Below are 14410 nucleotides of genomic sequence, written 5' to 3'. Positions count from 1 at the left end.
CAGATAAGTCTGTATATACCACCAAGCAATGAACTGCTCATCGATTAGGTTTAAGAAACCAAGGGTTGATCCTCAGGAAGTCACAGTTCCATTCATTTACTCAATAAAGATTTACAAAGTGCATATGCATTATCAGCTTCTATTTGCAGCCATTTCTAGATTAAAAAAAAAAAAAAAAAAAAAAACCTGGCTTCTATTTGCAGCCATTTCTAGATTAGAAAAAAGAAATCTTTAGAGGGGCCACCAAGTGGCTCACAAACAAGTCTACAGCTGAAAGGACCTTTTATTTGGACTTGGTTTCTTCTGTACCTCTGAAATTGTAACACCTTAAAGCTGAATACTCTTAAACCCTGAGTTCTAACATGAATTTTAGAAATTCTTGCATCCCTGATATACAACATTAAAAGGTACACTAAATAGATATACTGCAAAATAGTTTAAAATTAATAATTGTACAATATTCATTTTTGCTTGAAATTCCTTTTTCTTACACCAAAATTATAGCCACTATCATTGACATTCTTGCCAAACAGCAGAGCTGACAGCATTAGTTTGATAACTGGCTTTAGGGTCTGAGTGTATTCTAAACCAATCAGACTGCAGTTGTTCACTTTGGTGGAGAAGCAGGTATCAAGGTCAATCTGATACTTTGCTGTTATTCCAATACTGAATGTTACTGTTTCCTGCTGTCCAGGTGAGAATGATAGCAGTCTCCAACTTCCTGTTCACCTCTGATAAATGGAGCCACTGTCCTGTTCACATTAATGTGAAGCTGGAATTTATCAGTCTTTTAGCCAACTGCAAAGTTGCTCTGGGTCACTTAGGACTTTGCAATCTCAAAATTCATCTGGTAGCCAGTCAGCCAGCCCTCATAACCCAGCACCAGAGCGCCCAAGATTGAAGGCCCAGCAATGTCAAAGTTCACGGGGCAGCCCAGGTTGATGTGCTCCCACATGTACCTTGTCTTGATTTTAGCATTTTCCCCCCAGTGTTAGGTGAGAAGGATGAATCGAAGGTCAGCTTCAGTCAATGTGCAAGCTGATCTTCCATGGTGATCTCGGTGTCCAGTAGATTGTGAGTATTCCACTTCTCTGTAAACAGCATGCCATATTCAGTCCACCTGCACTTGGTTTCCAAGGTGTCTGTCACTTTGGTGGTCTGTGTGTTGGCTGAGCCTGAGCTTGTAAATTCCAATACATTCTCAGATTTTGTTTTCAAATCGAGATTTATTAAGCCAAAGCCATAGCCCTTGGTTAAGATGTCCCTGACAAATTTGCAAAGATTGCCATACTTTGGAGGCACAGCCATTTTCTGCTCAGAGGCTGCTGGAACTTTAGGGGAGGGGTGGCTACAGGAAGGGGTGGGTGCCTCCCTCTAGGGATGAGGCCAGGAGGAACTGAGAGGAAAATATTGAATGATTCTATCCTTTGTTAGAAAACTTAAAGAAGAATATATATTTTAAAACTTGAGGATAACTAATAAAGAAATAAAAATATAATAATAGCTTCTAAATCAAGTGGAAAATTTTATCTACTGATCAGAAGGCATGAATAAAGTAACAAAGAATAACTAGTTAATAGAAAACACAAAATAAGTCCAAATACATTTGTAATCAAAGTAAATGAAATATTATGCTTTTTTGCACTCAGGATTGAATCCAGGGGTGCTTTACCACTGAGTCATATCCCCATCGCTTTGTAATTTTTTTTTGAGACAGTATAGTCAAGTTGCATAAAGCCTCACTAAACTGCTGAGGCTAGCCTCAAACCTGCTATCCTCCTGCCTTAGCCTCCTAAGTTGCTGGAATTTGAGGTGTGTGCCCAGCACATTATATTCTTTTATTAAAAGAATGGAATATTTAAAAATTCAACTATATAAGGATACATTAAAAAGCTTATAAAGATGTTAGAAATAAAGTAATAAAAATATGTGCCATGCAAACACTAACCATAAAAAGATGCTTAGACTATATTAATATAAGTCAAATTAGAATTTGAAGCAAAATTCAATAAAGAGAAATAGCTAGCAATAATAAAATGAAATGAAAATTCTACCAAAAAGATATTAGATCTCAACTTCAGTGCAACTGACAACATAGCCTCAAGGCAAATTCGACAAAAATCCACATTCACAACAGGAGATTTTTAAAACATCTCTATCATAAATTGATAGATGAAGCAGTCAAAAATTGTTAAGGATATAAGACATATGGTACTGCAAACTTATATTTGATCTTCATCAGTATTTCTTGAAGTGCAGTTCCTGAAACCCTTGACATCTCCAGTTTCTTTTGTATGCTAATGAGATGATTGGTGGCTGGCAGCTCATGAATAAAGTAACATAGAGAGCTTTAGCATGGTAGCTGGTCACTAGATATACCAAGACATGATTAAAGAGTTAAAAATTTCAGCCCCACCCCCAAACCTGTGGGGCTAAAGTTTGAGTTGACCACCTATGGACAATGATTTGATTAATTATGTCTACATAATGAAGACCCCATAAAAAAAGGGACGTGAATTATCCCTTTGTCCAGCAGATCCATGTTATATAGGCTACCTGTCTGTTAGTCACATAGTCACTATCTTGGTTATGAGATAGACTGACAGGGTATTGTAGTGTTTGTGTTCAAGAAACTCTTATTGGGTTAGTCACCTTTTCATTACTGAGAAAAATCAATTTAAGGGAGGAAAGATTTATTTTGGTTGACAGTTTCAGAGGCCTCCGTCCATAGTCCACTTTAACATAGTCTGTTACTTTGAGCCTAAGAAGAGAAAGAATATTATGGCAGTGTGAGTGTGTGGAAGAAGCTATTTACTTTATGATGGCCAGGAAGCAAAGACAGAGGGAAAAATGCTGAAGACAAGATATATCCTTCAAGGACTTGCCACCAGTGACCCACCTCCTCTAACAAAGCACCACCTCCTAATGTGTCTACTACCTCCCAACAATACACCAGCTGGGGACCAAGCCTTCAACAAATGAATCAAATCCAAACTGTAACATGTATTTTACTTAATAACAGCCCTAAACAGAGTGATGCTGGCTATTTTATTATAGTATATTTTCTATAATTGTTTTGTTATATTGTTTTTGTTTTTACTCTCTTAATTTCTCTGATTCATAAACTTTACTAGTCTACACAGGGGATAGACTTTGTACTATTTGTACTATCTATAGTTTGGGCATGACTGGGGATCATAGAATATATCTTCTGTAGATAAGTGGGACTACTATATAAGTTTCATATAAATAAATACTAAATAAAAAATGAAAGGACTAACACTATAAATAAGTTGGAATAAAGGGAACAAGAGCTGTAAAAGCAAAGTGGAAAATAAAGACAAAGGATTAATGAAAATAAAAACGTTTAAAGCATCTATAAATTGGACATATCTCCAGTACTATTTAACTAATGAAAGGGGTACAAATAAACAATATTAGGAATAGTAAGGAGACATAACATATAAGGTGCTTTCTGAAATTAAGAAACTTTAAAAATACTAATAATGATGTGCCTTACCACAGGCTCAAAAGCAACAGAGCCAAACAACCACAAACTGAAACCTCCAAAAACTATAAGCCATAACAAATCTTTTCTATTTTTAAGTTGATTTTCTCAGGTATTTTGTTATAGAAATGAAGAACTGACTAATATGGCAAGTTTTATTAGCTTTCAGGGAACACATTCTCCTTATTTTACACAAAGTGCTCCAGATAACACCAGTGACACATTTGTTACCATCAATGAATCTATACTGACACATTGTTATCATGCAGAGTCCACAGTTTATGTTAGGATTCACTCTTGGTATATATTTTACAGGTTTGGACAAATGTATAATGACATGTATCCAGCATAATAGTATCGTACAGAGTAGTTTTCTTGCCAAAAAATCCTCAGTGCTCTGTGTATTCATTCTCTCTTACCCTTAAACCCCAACAACCACCAGCACAAGACTCTGGGTTCAATCCATGGCACAATAAACACATGTATACATACATATACACTTTGTCAGTTCCTTGTAGATAACATAGGCTGTCTACAAACAAAACATGGGTTTTGTTTTTTGATCCATCCTGGCAATATTTGTCTTTTAATTGGTCCACTTAGACCATTGATGTTCAAAGTAATACAGATACAGTGGAATTAACAGTTATTATATTTGCTACTGTTTCCTACTTATTGCTCTTGTACATTGTTCCTATTTTTGTCTTCCATTCTGTTTCTGGTGGTTTTGTTTGTTTGTTTGAAACAGGGGTCTCATTACATTTTCCAGGCTGGTCTTGAACACCTGGGCTTAATTTATTCTCCTGAATCAGCCTTCCAAGTAGCTGGGAATATAGGCATATGCCACTATGCCTGGTTCCTTTTGTGGTTTTCATTGAACATTTTATATGACTCCATTTTCTCTCTTGGCATATCAGTTGAATTTGTTTTTTCTATTTTATTTTTTAGTTAGTGCCTTAGAATTTGCAACACACATTTACAACTAATCCAAGTAAACTTTCAAATAATACCTTATTACTTCATACTCAAGTGAGCATCTTGTAATAACAAAATGATCCTAATCCCTCCCTCCTGTCCCTTGTAACATAGCTTTCATTCATTTCACTTATATATAAGTATACATAACATAGATAATTGAATACATTGTTGCTATTATTTTGAATGAAGTATTATCTATTAGATCAATGATCAATTAAGATTGATACAAATAAGGTTATTTTTGTACTAGAGATTGAGGAGGCACTTAATCACTGGAAAACATCTCCAGTCCTTTTTAATATTTTATTTAGAGGCAGGGTCTTGCTCAGTTGCTTAGGACCTCACTAAGTTGCTGGCTGGCTTTGAACTCATGGTACTCCTGCCTCAGTCCCCTGAGCTGCTGAGATTACAGATGTGTGCCACCATGCCCAGCCAAATAAGTTTTAATTTTACCTTGACTGATTCATTTACTAATATTCTTGTCTTTGTACATATGAATTTCTAAAGTATGTAATTTCCCTTCTGTCTAAAGAACTTTTAAGATTTCTTGCAAGGCATTACTACTGGTGACAATTTCTGTCTATGTTTATCATTACTTTTACTTCAAAGTGAAGGATAATTTCACAGAGCACAAAATTTTAGGCTGTGGGGTTTTTTTTTCTATCAACACTTCACATATTTTACTCCACTCTTTTCTTACTTGTGTGGTTTCTGAGAAGACGTTAGATGCAATTATTATTTTTACTCCTCTATAGGAAAGGTGTTTTTTAACATCTGACTTCTTTCAGGATTTTATCTTCATCTCCGACTTTCTGTAGTTTGAATGCGATATGCCATTCCCACATTTTTTGGAATTGTTTCTTCATTTATCCTGTTTGATTTTTCTCTGAACTTCCTGAGTCTGTGGTTTGGGGAATTAATTTGGGGGAAATTTTACTAGCATTTCAAATATTTTCTATGTTCTTTTCTCCCCCTCTTTCTTTCCTTTTGTGTGTGTGGGGTGCTGTGGATAGAACCCAGGGTCTTGCACATGCTAGGCAAGTGCATATCATTGAGCTAAATCTCTAGTCTTCTCTTTTTCTTCTGACAATCTCATTTTTCATATATTACATTTTTTTGTAGTTGTTCCACAGCACTTGGATATTTGGTTCTGCTTTTTTTCAGTCTTGTTTCTCTTTGCTTTTCAGTTTTGGAAGTTTCTATTGAGATGTCTTCAAGTTCAGAGATTTTCTCAGCTGCGTCCAGCCTACAAATGACCCCATTGAAGGCATTCTTCATTTCTATTACAATGTTTTTGGACTCTAGCATTTGTTTTTGGCACTATCTTAGAATTTTCATCTCTCAGTTTACATTGCCCATCTGTTCTTGCATGCTGTCTACTTTACCCATTAGTGCCCTTACCATATTAATCATAGTTGTTTTAAACTCCTGATAACTCCAACATCTCCTGCCATATCTGAACATTATTTATGTAATTTATAATTCTACTGGAGGTCCATGAAAGTGAAAGGATCAAGAAAAATAAAGGGGTTAAAAGGACTAGAATGGAAGTATCAAATTTTCCTTGTTTGTGAATGACAGTTTGCAGAGAAAATTCAAGTGAAGATTCAAACTTCTTGAATTTTACTAAAAATATTCAGCAAGGCTGATAAATACAAAATCAACATATGAGAATCAATAACATTCTTAGACACCAGTAACAAACAATCAGACAAAGGATGGGGAAAAAGATTCTATTGATTTAAATAAGAGCACAAGGCACTTAACATGAATCTTTTTAGAAAACATGCAAAAACATTGAGCTAAGAAGTCTATAAACCTACTGCAATATAATAAATGTGTGTGTGTGTGTCTGCATGTTCATGCATGTATGTGTACTGTTGATCATGGATCAGAAGATTCACTATAATAAAAATATTTAATATTCTAATACTAATAACTCCAATGCAATTTCAATAAATAATAATAATAATAGTGGCATCTTTTAGAACTACTTCTAGGCTTATCTTAAAGTTTATTTGGAAGATCAAAGGGCCCAGAATAGCCAAGAAAATTTTGAAGAATAATGTGAATGAATCTTCTTTACCAGATATCCACTTATTATATAATTATCAGATATCCACTTTATTATATATGTACCAGATATCCACTTATTACTATTAATGTAGCAAAACACTGGCAGAGAAATAGAACAGTGGTACCAAACAGATTGGCTCAAGTAACAGATCTATATATGTGAAATATATAACTCTGTAAGAGGGAAATCAGTGGAAAAATAATTGAGTAAATGGTGAATGTCAATGCCATCATCAACCCTTTTGTCTCCTACTTACATGCACTTTTCTTAGAAACATCATCCACCCCTTTTAAAATTTTATTTTACTGGTTTTCTTAGTTACACATGACGGTAGAATCTATTTTGATAAAATTATACAAGTATAGGATATATCTTATTCTAATTAGGACTCCATTCTTGTGGGTCATCCACCCCTTTGAATTCAACTGGTTATTCCCAAATCTGTTCCTATTTCTCAGCTCTCATTCTTGAGCCCTAGGCCTATATCTATTCAATTGCCCATTAGACATATCTATATTTTGAAATATACAAACTGAACTCATTATCTTGTCCAACAAATCTGCTCTTACTCATATATTTCTTAACTCAGTTGGTAGAAGGACACTTTATTCTAACAAGCCAGAAATCCATGGACATCGTCCTAGAACAACATTTGCCAAAGCGAATTCCATGCAAACCCCTCAGAACAGGATATTGATATGTGTTATACAAAAATAGAAGTTCTGTGCTAAAATACACCTTTAAACTTCTGAATTAAACTAAATAAAGAGATTTCCCCTGTCAGATTAGTTATCAGATCCCTTCTATGTTAGTGGGCACCTAAGAGCTTGACACTGTTTCCCAAACTTGTATAGTGATAAAACCACCATTTTAAATAAAATATTGCTGAAATAATTTTCTAAAGACTTAAGGATATATTTTCCTCTCTTTTGAGTTTATTTCCAAAATATCATAGGATTTCTCCCTTTAATGGTCACTGGCCTTTGAAGTTTCAAAGTCTCACTCCATTTATCCCAAACCTTTCTCCACATAGCTGCCAGTGACCCAAGTTATAAAACTCACCACTCATCCCTTGTTAAAGCACTTCAATAGACTACCATTTCAGTCTAAAGCTCAGCATTTCTTATTTTGGTAAGCCCATTTACTCATCAGTCTCAATGCTCCTATTTCTTTCAATGCTTCCTACCTGAGTAAAACCTGATGAGGTTGAGGACATACTATCCCAAAATATAGCACCTTGACATTTGAGAAAACAACAGAAACAGGAAGGTCACTCTTAACTTTCCTCTGCCATTCTCCCAAGTCAGATCATAAAAACCTCATTCAAGAGATATCCTCCCCCCCATATTAGTCATCATTCTTCAGATAATCAGAACCAATAAGATATATATGGGGAACTAGTATAGGAATTAGCTCATGTAATTATAGAGACTCAGAAGTTCTACAACACGCTATCTGTAAGCTAGGGAAGTTGATGGTATAATTCAGCCTAAATTCAAAGGCCTGAAAACCAGGAGAGTCAATGGTGTAACTCTTGGTCCAAAGCTGAAGACCTGATAAAATAGGGGTAAGAAGTGGTGCTGATATAAAACCCAGAATCCAAAGGCCCAAGAACCCGGAGTTTTGATGTCTGAGGGCAGAAGATGAATATCCTAGCTCCATAACAAAGTGAGTTTGAACATTCCTCAACCTTTTTTGGTTTTTATTTATCTTGCCTGTCAATGCATCAGATGATATCCACCTACATTGGTAAAGGTAGATCTTTAATGAGTCCACTGAATCAAATGATAATCTCTTCCAGAGATACCCTCACAGATATACCAAGAAATAACAATTTACCAGCTATCTAGATATCCTTTAATCTAGTCAATTTGACACTTAAAATGAACCACCATACCTCCCTATACCTGAAGGAAAGAAACATCCTTATTTCTGAAGGCACAAGGACACAAAAAGGAATGTGAACAAACAGGCCTTGATAAGCTTTCTCCAGTTTATTACCATCAGGTCATAATCTTTTGGCCTCCAATTACAGTTCTCTGTGACTATCTACTTCATCTAACCTAGTTCAGAAATACACAAGTTTTTTTTTTTAGGTCTTCATTTCCTTACAAAAGTTCTTATGCTAGATAAAACTTACATTAAATAAGTGTGTATGCTTTTCTCTTATTTATGGGTATTTTGTTATAGGAGCTTCAGCCATGAATATAGTATGGGTAGGAAATAAGGTATCATTCCTCCCCTACATACCTATGGCTTATCAATAACTCAGCCTTCATCTTTTCTGTACAGTTCTCTGCATGAAATTTCACATAATACATATTATGTCCAAGAATATTGGATTCTACTTGCTGGACTGGATTTTAAAATCTAATTGAGACACCGATAGTAAATAAACTTTAAATAATTAGCAAATAATATAAAATTATTAGCCTGGTGGGTGAGTTTATTTCCTAGGTCTTGGTGTCTTGTTAACTGAACTCTGTGAATCTGTGTAATGAGTTCCGATCAGAAATTTGTGTTATTTTTTATGTCAACATCATGCAGCCTCCCTTTTTCTAAAACTTAATAATAAATCTAATTTATCTAGTCTTTGGCAAAATAATCTATCTTTACAGCCTTCTCCTCATTCTAATGAAGTCATAGTCACATTTAAAACACTGATAACTCTGACTGCCTTAAAATTAAGAATTTTATTCATTAAAAGATAACATTAGGAAGAGTATAAAGGCAAGCCCACAGCATGGTAAGAGACATTTGCAAAATATATAACTGACAGAATGCTTGTATCCAGAATACACAATGAACTCCTACAAACCAACATGAAAAAGTCAGACAACCCAATAGAAAAAGAAGTCAAGATTCAAGCTATTACTTAATAAAAGGAAATTCAAATGACCAATAAACATGAAAAAGTTTGCAACATCATTAGTAATCAGAGAAACACAAATTAAAACCAAAAGAAGATATAATTTTGTTCAAAATTTAGCTTAGTAGAATGACTAAAAGCTATATAAGGCCAACAATATCAAATGTCAGTGAGAACATAGAACAAAATAACTCTTAGACATTGCTGGTAGAACTGTAAATTTGTACAGTCACTTTGGAAAACTGGCAGTATCTGTTAAAAGCTGGACACATATAAAACAATGACCTAAATTGCTGTGTACAAATCCATCAGAAATGCATATGTAAGTGCACAAAGGCTTGTACAAGAACATCCATAAAAGCTCCAAACTAGAAACAAGACAAATGCTCATCAACAGTAGAATGGATAAATCAACTGAGGAATGTACAGCAATGAAAACGAGCAGCATACACCAACTTAGATCAATCTCACAAACATAATGCTGAGTGAAAACTCCAGACATCAAAGAACTCTGTTTAAATAAATTTTAGAGAAAGTCTAAATTAGATTTAATATTTTGGTGGTAAAATGCATATATGTGGTAAAACCATAAGAAAAAGCAAGGAAATTATGAATGTAATCAAGAGTGTGGTTACTTGTAGGGAAGAGAGGAGAAGATTGTGATTGGGAGGTCACATGGAGTCATAGCAAGGAGACTCATTGAGTGTGGGAAATGTTCTATTTATTGGTGTGAATGTTGATTACTGACATTCATTAATAATTTATAATGAATTTCTTAAACCATACATCCTCATTTTATGTACTTTTAAAATTTGTATTCTATCCCACAGTAAAGGAGTTTCCAAATATTAATATTTATATTCTACACCAATCCAACTACAGCAGAGTTTCTGGGTCAACGTAGAGTCTGGGCATCTATACTTTTAAAAAGGTTTTTTTAATGTGATTCCAATGAGTAGCTAAGCTTGAAAACCACTGATGTAGAAACTGTTTAAAATCTTAACTATTAGGTTTTCATCTTTTGACATAATCTTAAGACTCAGTTCTCCAGTGAATTCTGAAATACAACCATTGCATAATGATAATGAAAACCCTTATCATGCATGTTAATGATATTGTCCTGTGTTTGTGTCTTGCTTCCTCATACACACACATTGAGGGCAGGGGTCAGTCTCATACCAGTTGATACACCCTACAGTTCTCAGCACAGTGTTTACAGGTGATCTAATCTAACATTTATCTAGGATATCCCCAAAAGCTGTATGCCAAGGGGCTTGGGGCAGGGGAACTTAGTGGTAAAGCATTCACTTACCATGTGTGAGGTCTTGAGTTCAATCTGCAAAAGCAGCATCAACAACAGCAGCAAAAAGCTGTATATCAAATATATGAATCAATTTAGATAACTGAGCACTATGGGGAATACAGAAGAAGTAAGCAGAAACAAGAGTGAAATGGGAGAACCAGGAATTCAGGAAGTTGTGCTCTGCTCTGCCAATTTTTTTCCTCCCTTTTGAAGAGACACTTGGCAGAAAGACCCCACCCTTGGGACAACAGCTTCTGCCAGCTCCTTCTGGTAGACAGGGTTTCATGCTTCTAGCTTTCTCTTTGTCTCTTCTGAGAGCCAATCAAAGCAAAAACATGCCAGAGAAACAGAAATTCAAAGGGACATATAGAGGTATGTTTTCAGGAGAAAGATCTTAAATTTCTAACCAAGTCAGATAAAATTCAACCCGCAAGCTTACCATTGGAACCTTTAGGAGCAGAGCTATTCACAATCTACAAGTCCTCACATGGGGAATTCTTTGAAGAAACCCCTTCCCATATCCCTAAGTATCTTATGGCCTAGAACAAAACTGGCCAAAATCCCAAGTGGCATGTTGACTGAGGGCTCCCTCTAAGTGGAGATCTTCCTATTTTGAGGAAACTGATCAACTAATACAGCTACAATATTAATGACAAATAAGGGTATTGCTATGGTTTGGAATATGGTTTATTCCCCAAAGGAACATGCTGGAAGTATAGCCCCAAATTTAACAATACTGAAAGATGGTGGGACATTTAAGAGGTGGGCTTAGTGAGAAATGATTGGGTCATGACTGCCATCATGAAGGATAAATGCTGGGTCTAATGGAGTGAGGTTGATCTTGCAGGAGTAAATTAGTTCCCACAAAAGCAGGTTGTGAATTAATCTGGTCCATGTCTGTTTTCTTGCTTTCTCTCTTACTATGTGATTTCTTTTGCATATATAACTAATACCATCTGCCATGTTGTGGTATTGCCAGAAGGCCCCTGCCAGAGGCCAAACAGATATGGCTGCCTGACCTTGGACTTTTACTTTCTAAAACTGTGATCTAGGGCAAAACTCTTTTCTTTATTAATTACCCAACCTCAAGTATTTTGTTATAGCAACACAACATGGCCCAAGATAGGTATATAGTTTCCCAAAACAAATACATTTGCATTTGAATAGCTGCTTTCAATATTATCCAAGCAGAGGAGTGACTAGAGTAGGAAGATTCAGATACATGGGGTAGTTTGGAGAATCCGTGAAATATTTTATAAAGAGGGGTTAGGATTCCTCAAACTACACTATGTAATGTTGGGCTACACAGGCCGATGTCATACTTAAAATAGAACTGAGGATATAACCAGATCTATTTAGAGGGAATTTGTATATAAATAACCTACCTCTTAGCTCTGATCATAGCATCCATCAAACTCTTCACTTCCAACTGTCCCAAACCATCAGTAGGCTGGGTCATCTTGTATCTTCCCCTGCCCTTGTTCCTGTCTAAAAATGTCCATCCTCACCTCCGCTGTTCCCAGACATTATCTAAATGTCTGAATAAGGCCAAATTCTAGCCTTTCTGTTATAGAGGTCTAAAATCTTATAGACTCTTATCAATTTCCTGCTCTGAATTTCACAGCTTTTATTGTCTGTTTTGTCCATTAACTTTATTTTTATTTATTTTTTTTAAACAATGCCTTTATTTTTATGTGGTGCTGAGGATCGAACCCAGGTCCTGCCCGTGCTAGGCGAGCGCTCTACCACTGAGCCACAATCCCAGCCCTTGTCCATTAACTTTAAAAAATATATTCAGAACAGTATAAACTGTAGGAAAAAATATGTTTCAATAGAAAATATGCATTGGCAAAGACATCAGCAAACTTTTTTTTTTTTTTATTTGTGGTGCTGGGGATTGAACTGAGGGGGCACTTAACCACTGAGCCACACCTCCGGCCCTTTTATACTTTTTACTTAGGGACAGGGTCTCGCTAAGTTGCTTAGGGCCTCACTAAATTGTTGAGGCTGCCTTTGAACTTGCAACCCTCCTGCCTTAGTCTCCCAAGCCACTGGGATTACAGCAAACTTTTAAATAAAAGGACAAGAGAGTAAATATTTTAGGTTTCCATGTCCAGAGTGTCTCCACTGCAATTACTTAACTGTAGCAACCAAAAGGCAATGAAAGCAGCTCTGAACAATATATAAATTGCTGGCATCACTGTATTTACCTAAAACTTTATTTTCAAAAAAGAGCCATAGAGCTAAATTTGGCCTGGAGCTTTAGTTTGCTGACCCTCTGATCCAGCAGATACTCCTCCAACTTATCCAATTATGATTTTATGGGAGCTGTTTTTACAAATCTTTAAATTGTAGATAACTGATAGCAATGTAAAATAATTCTTATTTATAGACATGTGAGTTCTGTTCTGTCGGGTAGAGGTTTAATTAACTTCCCTCTCTCACTGTGGAAGAAGCCAGTTTAGCCTCCATTTGCACATTCATTTCAATATATCATTATAACATCTGTCTGGTTCCTTCATTATGAATTGAATGAAATACTTAATGTGTATTCATTTTTATATCTGCATGAGAGTCAAAATTTTACCATTTTTTTTGAAAATTATCTTCAATAGGCCAGATACGACTCTGGAATGGGAATAGAAGTAGGGTACCAAAATGAAAGGGAATCGTCTCTCTATTATATTAATTCTCTTTGAGTCCCATCAGACTAGTAACTTCCTTAAGGGAAGAAACACCTGTGTCCCTTTCAATGCAGAATTGGTAGTTAATTGTTTATTGAGTTAATTTCCTTCTTATAGAACTTTTTTCCCCTTTTCTGCTCTAAATCAAATAGTTGCTATGCTGTGCTGAAAGGTGAAAGATTTCATGTTAGAATGCAGTTAGCAAAGCTAACCTGCTCTTGGGAGTTCAGAAAAATAGTTCTTCCAATCAAGTGCTTAACATTACTGGAACATGAACAGCTCTAGTCTTGGAGGAATGAACATCACATTCTTGCCAGCTCCAATGTAAAAAATTAAACCTTGTGGTTTTATCTATTTTTTTAGGTCTTCTAGAAAGAACAAAAGGCTGACTTAACCTTCCTTTCATCTTTGCCAACAAAAATTCATAGTGTATTACTGTTTTATTTGAGGTGTTTTAAATACCTGGAAAATGTTTAACCTCATAAGCACCTTAGTGTTACTATGGGCATCATTTATCCCCATTTGAAGACAAAGAAACTGAGGTATGTGGTTTGTGATTTTACCAGGGCAGCAAGGAGGATTACATAGGAAATGTCCTTTAAACTCAAGCCAGCATGCACTTTAACCCTTCACATATTTTACAGCCATGGGGCAAAGCTAATCTTGTCCACTGACATAGAAAAGACATGACATAAAAATCCACATTAACCCCAAATTTTCATAAAATTCTTGGGAATTTATATAAATTTTTATATCAATTAGTGTTCTGATTATCAGCACTTTTTAAATAACTTCTCCTTTCTCTGAAAATATCCCATCCCCAAACAGCTCCACTAAGAATAGTGCTCTGGCTAAAAATGAGGGTATGAGCTGAGTTTTAATTTGCTTTCAATATGTTAAATGTAAATTGTTTTGTCCACACAAAGTCATACATCTGAATGCTCATGTCAGCATTATTCATAATAGCCAAAATTTCAAAACAATACAAATC

The 14410-nt window shown here is 35.4% G+C and overlaps 1 pseudogene; it reads right to left on the bottom strand.

Annotated features, from left to right (window-relative positions):
* Nucleotides 1-461: 461 nt before the first annotated feature.
* LOC114086055 (non-selective voltage-gated ion channel VDAC1-like) lies at nucleotides 462-1308 on the bottom strand (annotated as a pseudogene).
* Between the last annotated feature and the right edge of the window lie 13102 nt (nucleotides 1309-14410).

Source organism: Marmota flaviventris, chromosome X (genome assembly GCF_047511675.1).
Source record: "Marmota flaviventris isolate mMarFla1 chromosome X, mMarFla1.hap1, whole genome shotgun sequence".
Classification (NCBI taxonomy): Eukaryota; Metazoa; Chordata; class Mammalia; order Rodentia; family Sciuridae; genus Marmota; species Marmota flaviventris.
The sequence above is the reverse complement of the archived record's forward strand: the minus strand, read 5'-3'. Positions and strand labels throughout refer to the sequence as shown.